The sequence below is a fragment of the Triticum urartu genome, chromosome 6 (assembly GCF_003073215.2).
Source record: "Triticum urartu cultivar G1812 chromosome 6, Tu2.1, whole genome shotgun sequence".
NCBI lineage: Eukaryota > Viridiplantae > Streptophyta > Magnoliopsida > Poales > Poaceae > Triticum > Triticum urartu.
In genome coordinates, this window is record NC_053027.1 from 45,325,118 (window position 1) to 45,334,179 (window position 9,062).

Genomic DNA, 9,062 nt, shown 5'->3' on the forward strand with positions numbered 1-9,062 from the left:
CACAGGGGTCCTGCGTCTAGTAGAAACAGTTCTCGGCGTCGATGGCGGTCGAACACCATTGCAAATTTGTCTGGCAGCCTCAGAGATGACGATTGAAAGCTAAGTGTTGAAACTTGAAACACCCAAACTAACTCAAGTCGGTTTGGTTGTTTGAAATTTTAAAACTTGGCTTTAATCCTCATCGCAGAGGCTGCCAGACAAATTCGCCAAGGTGTTCGACTGTGATCGGCCACCAGAACTATTGTTGCGGGACGCCAGGCGCCGGCTTCACTTGTGGGATGTGGATCTAGTCTTCAATGCCGACCGCCTCATGTACCTTGCACCGATGGTAGTTGCTATTTAGTTTAACCAGGGACAAGCGGGTTAGAGGGTTCCTCGGTGTCGATGGTACCGTAAATAGCAAGTATCGTCAGTGCGAGGTACATATGGCCGTCGGTGTCGGATACTTGCTATGTTACTCATCTTTCGATTTAAATATGCAGGTATTTCGTCGCTGCGAGGGTCTAGTGTTCGACGAGCTCCGCCCCTGCGTTCGTTGGTGAGCACAAATGACATCTCCTCCTCCTCCCCTTCATTTGCTTTGTTTCGGTCTTCGTGCCGATGAAACTTGCTAGCTATAGGTGTCAATCATCAGTATGCGTAACCACTATGCGTCTCCCGTTTGAAAGGGTTACATCTATAAATATGCATGCATTTGCATATTTATAATCGTGATTCTTTCGAATTGTCCAACATTATCCATGGACAGCCCGAGTATGTGTAGATTGGGTTCGTTTTCCCATATGCTCAGCTCCGGATCCGATGCAGAATTTCGTCAGTGCCTCCCTGTTGTTCTCCGGGTACACATTCTCTCTACTTATTGCCGAGACATGTATCAGGAGAACAGCGGGGAGGTGCTGCCGAAATTTTGCGTCGGATACGGAGCAGAGCATGGGAAAACGAACCCAATCTACACATACTCGGGTGGGATTAGGACCTATCTTTACCTATTAGCGTGTAGGTTGCATGGACGTAATAAAACTAACAAACTCCATTAATTGATGGATATGGTTTGCTTAATTATGTATATATTTCTTGTGTGCCCAGTAGGAAGTCAATATGAGTGATCGTGCATGGATGTACACCGGTTACACTAGTCAGAAAGTTTGGACCGAGGAATGGTTAACAAAAACCAAGGGGTTTGTTAAAGCCGCATTTGCAAATGGCCAGGAATTTAGCTGGTGCCCCTGTGCCGTTGCGACAACTATAAAAAGAGGAACGAGCTTGAAATGAGTAAAGACCTGCAGAAGTTTGGTTTTACGCCTGGTTACATGGTCTAGACATTACATGGTGAGTCTGCCCAACATGCCAGAGCTGAGGTTCGTCGTCGCACCGACGAGCATGGTATCGGGACCGCAGACATGGTGCAAGACTTTGACGATGCTCGGGACTCGGACGAGGAGATGGAGGAATCTGCAAAGGCCTTCACTGAAATGTTGGAGTCCTCAAAACGTCCTCTCCACGAGCACACTAAGCTTTGTCAACTGGATGCCATCTCACAAATAATGACTTTGAAGGCTCAATTCAACTTGGGCAGAGAATGCTACGACGCGATGATGATAGTATTCAGTCGATTTCTACCCAAAGGCCACGTGCTACCTCCAAACCTGTACCAGTCAGACAAAATCCTCCGTGCTCTTAAGATGCCCTATGAGAAGATACATGCATGTGAGAAATTATGTGTCTTATTTAGGCTTCAGTATGAGGACTTGAACTATTGTCCCATTTGCAATTCTTTCAGGTATGTTGTGGTAGACAACGATATGGGTGAGAAGACGCGGACCAAAATACCCGTTAATGTTCTTTGGTATATGCCAATCGTACCAAGATTTCAACGTCTTTTCATGGTCGAAGAGACGGCCAGATAGATGACATGGCACAAAACAAGCAAAAGAACCGAACTAGATGCAGATGGGAATGTGATGATGGTGCACACATCGGATGGTGAAGCGTGGAAGCGCTTCGATGCATTACATAAGGAAAAAACGGCAGATCCAAGGCATCCTCGAGTCGCTGTCAGCACAGATGGGTTTAGTGTGTTTGGTCAGATGGCAGCCCCATACAGTTGTTGGCCCGTGTTTGTCATTCCACTCAATCTCCCTCCCGGGCAGATTATGCAACGAAAGAATATTTTCCTGACGTTGATAATTCCAGGGCCCAACTATCTGGGGAAGAATATGAATGTGTACATGTAGCCGCTTAAGGACGAATTGCAAGAAGCTTGGGATAATGGGTTCAAGACATACGACGCCTTTAGCAAACAGAACTTCATAATGCGTGCCTGGTACATGTACTCGACGCATGACTTGCCGGCGTATGCGCTATTCGTTGGTTGGTGTGTGCATGGAAGCCACATGCAAGGGAGCTCTTGAGTTTCGTTGGCTGACGGCAGGGCGCAAGTATAACTGCTTTGACTTGCATAGACCGTTTCTACATCCTGGCCATATGTTCAGGAAAGACAAGAAAAACTTAGCTTATTTAGTTAATTTATGACATACTTAGCATACTTAGGTAAAAAATAGCATGATAATCTTTGTTAGCTCCAAAATGATATACACTTAGCTTAGTTTCCTCGAAAATGACATAACAACCTTACTAAGCTCCAAATGACCTATTTACCTACCTTAGCTCTAAAATGACCTACACTTAGCATTTTTACCTAGCTTAGCAATAAAATGACATTTTTACCTACCTTAGTTAGAAGAAGAAGAAGAAGATAAAGAAGAGGAGAGGAGAAAAAGAAAGAGAAGAAAAAAAATCTTCTTCTTCTTCTAACTAGTCTTCTTCTTCTTTTTCTTCTTCTTCTAACTTTCATCTTTCCCAATTTGCAGATTTGCTTTACAAGATGAAGCTTGGATTCATGGAGTGTGCTATTCTTGTGGTGCTTCCTTGTTGTTTATGAAAAGTTGTTTGGATATGTATGTCTATATGGATATGTTGTTGGAAACTTGTTTTTGGTTATGTATATATGGATATGTTGTTGGAAACTTGTTTCTGGTTATGTATATATGGATATGTTGAACTTTGTTGAACTATGTTGTTGGATTGGATGAAATATGTTGTTGGACATGCTGTTCGATATGTTGGATATGTATGCATGTATATCTGTGTTTGAAACCATGTCTAATTAATGGGATTTAAATAAAAACAGGGGATATATAGCCTCTTTGCCGTCCGCTAGTAGACGGCAAAGAGGACACGTGGCAGTCACTTGTGTAAACTAGGAACACTGGCTGCCTATTTGGTCATTTTGCCGTCTGCTGGCAGACGGCAAAGTGACCAGCTATGCCGTCCGCTAGCAGACGGCAATGATTCAAACCTCTTTGTCGTCTGCTGGCGGACGGCATATCTGGACACATGGCAGCTTCGCAGTGCTGCCTAGCTGGGCTCTTTGCCGTCTGCCAGCGGACGGGAAAGATCCTTGACACTTTGCCGTCCGCTGGCAGATGACAAAGAGCACCGTTAACCCCCTAACGGCTCTCACGTCACCGCACTGCCGTCAGCTGTCTTTGCCGTCTGTTGGCCTCGGATGGCGGATGGCGTAATCCTTTGCCGTCCGTGTCTAAGAAGCGTACGACAAAGAAGGCCTTTGCTGGCAGGCGTTCATCCGGACAGTTTGTTGTCCGCTAGCGGGCGGCAAAGAAGTTTGCCGTCGTGATCTATGCTGATTCCAGTAGTGATAGGATTCAAAAGTGAATAACAATGTAGTTCCATGTTTATTCTATTCCTTTGTTCTAAGAGTGCTCTCAATCAAAATTGCCCTTAATGATATCCATTCTTCTTCAGTTGTGAAACCAAAACTATGAAAATGTCATTTTGAATTCTTTCTAAATGGAACATTTCAACGAGAAACGTAAGTGCCAAGATATAGGACCTTGAAGGAGGAGGGATGAAAGTGATAGTTTACAAGGATAAAATACATCAATAAGCAAAGAAATGAAGAAAAAGTAGGAGTGAGTGTGTAGAAGTAAATATTGCAAGAATTTTAAATATGCATCCTTCTTCTTAATTGAGGATTCCTTTGCATTATTTTTAGATGAAATTTTCCACCCACTCAAACCACTTTCTATAGTACCTTCACTTTTCGTGTGATAATAAGCACTATATGATCCATAATTCACATAGTTTTCTAATCATGTAGGATTCAAGAGGACATGACAAAAGCCCCGTTTTTTTCCCAATACTTGTTTTGAGAATCATGTGAATAAAAGAAGCTCTAACTATGCAATTATGTGTTTGTCCTATTCTCTATTTCTAAGAATGCTCTAAACCGAATTGGTCCTACATGGAATCAAATTTTGGTTAGCTGCCAAACCTAAACATTGGAAGTCTCATTTTATATTCTTTCTAAATAGAATATTATGATAGAAAAATTTGAAGAACAAAACAAGGGTGCCAAGATATACACTCTCAAATGGGAGGGGGTGGATGTGATAAGTTTACAAGTGTTAACTACATCAATAATCAATGATTTTAAGAACAAATGGGAGAGAATATGTCGAAGAAAACATACAGACCATTTTAAATATGCGACACTTCTTCCTAAATAAGCATTCCTTGCAATTTAATTAGATGAAAATTTCTGTCCACTCAAACCACTCTCTTTAATTCATTTTTTTCCTATGATATAAAATATTACATGATCCAAATTCCTATATTTTTTTAATCGTATGGGATTCAAGAGGACATGCAACCTTGTCTTGTGTTTCTTCTTCTTCTCCTCCTCCTCCTCCTCCTCCTCCTCCTCCTCCTTCTTCTTCTTCTTCTTCTTCTTCTTCTTCTTCTTCATAACTCTATGTTTTGAGAATCCCATAAAACGAACCAGACCTAACAATGCAGTTATATGTTTTCCCATTACTTTGTTCTAAGAATGCTCTAAATATAAGTGTCCCTAAATGGCATCCATCATTGTTCACGTGTCGACCTTCAACATTCAAAGTATCATTTCAATTTATTTCTAAATATAACAATTCAAAGAGAAGCATACAAAGAACAAAACATGGGTGCCAAGAATTAGAACCTTCAACAAGGGGTGGGGAGGGATAAGTTTACAAGGACTAACTACATCAATAAGCAAAGACATGAATAAAAAGTATGAGAGTGTGTGGAGAAGCAAAAATAGGAACTATTTTAAATATGCAACACTCTGCTTAATCAAGCATTCCTTTGTAGTCTACTTTTGATGAAATTTCCATCCACTCAAACATCTTCTTCTAAATCCTATATTTTTCCAGCAAATTGAAACAATATCTGATCCAAGTTGATATAGTTTTGTGGTCGTATAGGATTAAAGAGAACATGACACCTAGTCCTATTTTCCCCCTATTTTCTATGTTTTCATAATCTTGTGAATCAGAGAAGCCCTAACTATGTAGTTACATGTTCTTCTATTCCTTTGTTTTGAGAAGCTCTGAATCAAAGTGGTACTTAATGGTAACCATTGTTATTCATGTGCCAACTTTCAAAGTGTCATTTCAAATTATTTTCGAATAGAACATTGAGATGAGAAACATACAATGACCAAACTTGGGTGCCAACATATACAACCTCAAATTGGGAGGTGGGGGTGGGGGTGGGGGTGTTAAGATTACAATGATTATTAACTACATCAATAAACAAAGGCATGCAGAAAAAGTATGAGTGAATGTGTATAAGAAATAATAGGAACTATATAAAATATGTCACACTTTTTCTTAGTTTATCATTGCTTTGCACTCTATTTTAGATGAAAATTTCCATCCACCCAAAGCTCTTGCTTTGATTCCTTTATTTTTCCTACGATACCCAACCTTATCTGATTCGGTATCTTGTAGCTTTCCAATCCTATATAGGATTAAAGGGGGCATGCCACCTAGTCGCGTGTTTTTTTCCTATTTCAAAAAAAAACATGTATAACCATTCATATGCTTTTTCCTGTTTCTATGTTGTCGTAATCCTGTGAATCAAAGGATCCCTAACTATGCAATTCTATGCTTCCATATTCCTTTGTTCTAAGAATGTTCCTCAATAAAGATGGTCCTAAATGGCATCCACTGTTCTTCAGGTACAAAACCTGAACATTGAGAGTGTCATTTCAAATTCTTTCTAAATTGAACATTTCGACGAGAAACATACAAAGAACAAAAAAGGAGTGCCAAGGTATAGACTCTTGAAGGGGTTGGTGGTGGGGTATGATACGTTTAAGGGATTTAACTTGCATCATAAGCAAATTAAAGACATGAATAAAAGTAGGCTCAGATGTGTACAAGCAAAACAAAGTAACCATTTTAAATATGCAGCCCTCCTTTCATCATCTATTCTATCCTGCCCTCGACGGGACAGAGAGATACAGCGAACCGATAAGTGTTTAAGCTAAATATGTATACACGCATGACGTAATGTTTCATTATCCATGCATCGGGAAACAAGTCAATAGGCTCAGTTTACAATGCGAATCATACCCAATATGCCTTAACAACAGCGAGCTATGGCGTATTGGCGTTGGAGTCGAATCATACCCAATCGGCATTTTTTAAACCTATGCACATGTATATATATGTACTCCAGGTACCTGTCTGCTCCATAACCGCAAGCTGCCTGCTTTCTTCTTGTCATTCGCTGGTAGGTACTCGTAGAAGACAAGCCATACTAATTCCCGCATCCGTATCTCATCCGTTACACCAACAATTATTAGAGTATATTACTGACATACATGTATTTGTTGGTTGGTATTTTGCAGCTAGTGCACGTACTGGTGCAAGTGATCGATGGGGAGAACCATGGCCGTCGGCGGTGCCGGCGCAAGTGACCACCTGAAGTCGTCGTGGCCGGAGGTTGTGGGCTGGGACGGTATTACAGCGTCGCTCAAGATCAAAGCCGACAGGATGGACGTCTACATAGAGTTGCACTTCGTCGGCGACACCCTGGCGCCGGGTGAAGACAACCACCGCGTCCGCCTTTTTGGCGACCGCGTCACGGGCTTGGTCGCTCAGACGCCCGTCGTTGGCTAGCCAGCCTATCCTGCTTGCGTGCGCGCGCTTTTGCGTGTTGTGTGCCTGCGTGTGTGATGCACCTACGAGCTACGCCCTTATACCAGTATACCACCGCTATGTGTTACTGTACTACGTGATCCGCATACATGAATGAAATAAGCGCCATCCATCTCATTTCTCATATACATATAACTTATTATTAGAGGATAACGCGCGCTTCGCCACGCCGTTCTTCATTTATGGGATTGTCTTTTTTTCTCTAGCAGGTTATTGCGTCGGTTCTTACATTTTGGTTTTATCTGTGTTGCATTGAGTTCTAATTATGTTCTGTTTTTTTTTCTCGTTCGTATTTCATGTTGGGTGCTGCTAGAGACTGTATTTATTCTGAGAGGAAAAATAAATTGTTTGGTGTGTTCTTATGGTGTCTTTAGACTGGTTGTAATGGAGAGTATCATATACTAGTATCATGTATATGATACTAGTGTATGATACTACCTCCCTACTGCATAGTATCATATATTAGTATCATGTACTACTTTATTTATTGCCATGCATGACACAAAGTAGCATAACATTTATTATGATACGGTATCATGATATGATACTCCACCCTCTCTTTCTTCATTTAATGCTATGACACCTCATCAAAATTGCCTAGTTGGCATGCATGATACTAGCTATGATACTACCATTACGACCAGCCTTTATATATTTCGGTCTTGGTGTTAGTGAAATCGCAGAGTATCATGCCACTAGGAGCTCCTATTCCACACTGAAATCATGAATTTGTAAACATAACATTCACATGGGTCAGTTCACTAAGCTCCCGCGAACTTAGCTTGGTTCCTTGATCCACTAGCTCGCTTAGCATGGTTTGCCACTCAATCCACTTATATCTTATAAAAAAAAAGTCAGCGATCATTTTCTTTTGAAAAAGTTTGTTAAATCAAGCAGTGTTCATGGATTTTTAAAAATGTTATAAGTAAAAAAACTTAGATTTTGCAAAGAATACAACATAGCAATTTTGAAATAGAGTTATGCAAATTTAACAAAAATCCACAAACTTCTATAATATACAAGAATTTAAAAATATCCATGCATTATTTTACGGAAATGTTAACGCGCACACGTGTGGGCGTTTGCACATCGCCCACACGCCTCCATCACCACTCATTTTGCCACGTATGAATAGATGACATCAGCAGAATTTTTTTTGGTTTTCAGCTTAAAAATGTTGTATCTCCTAAATAAAAAAGCGAACTAAAAATCCGTTTTCATCATTAAATCCGTCTCGACGAGATCTTCAAAACTAGACCCCATGTTGATATGTTTCGACAAATTTTTTTTTGCCAGAAGTTGCCACGATGTTTACACTGCAGTTGCCATAGGGCTTAAACTAAAGTTGCCATGTGGCAATTTTAGTTTGTAGATCACGGCAATTTTAGTATTTTGATGATGGCAACTCCAGTACTTTGACCATGAAAATTACTTTTTGTATGAACCATGGCAATTTTACGTGCATGTATCATGGCAATTTTAGTTTATGGTTCATGGCAAGTCTAGTTTCTTAATTCCCCGTTTTATAAATGTCAAAATTTACTTTTAAACGTAGAAGAAAATAGCTGAAACATATCATGACAACTTCAGTGTAAACATCATGGCAATTCATATGCAATAGACATGGCAACTTTTAATCCAAAAAAAAATTCATCAAAACATATCAACATGGGATCTAGTTTCGAAGATCTCATCGCGAGGGATTTAATGGTGAAAACGGATTTTCAATCGAATTTTCGTTTAAGAGATAAAACATTTTAAAAACTGAAAATCCAAAAAGATTCCTACATGAATGCATGCGATGATGTGGCAATCTGTTTACATTAGAAACGTGTGGTGCGTCTTCCTTCCTGCCACACGTGTGGCAGTTAGCGCGACCCTTATTTTAAAATGTTTGATGATTTTAAATTTTGTTCACAATTTTTTAAATGTTCATATATTTTAATAAATGTGCAAACGAAATTAAAAGAGAAGAAACAACGAAACAAGAAGATA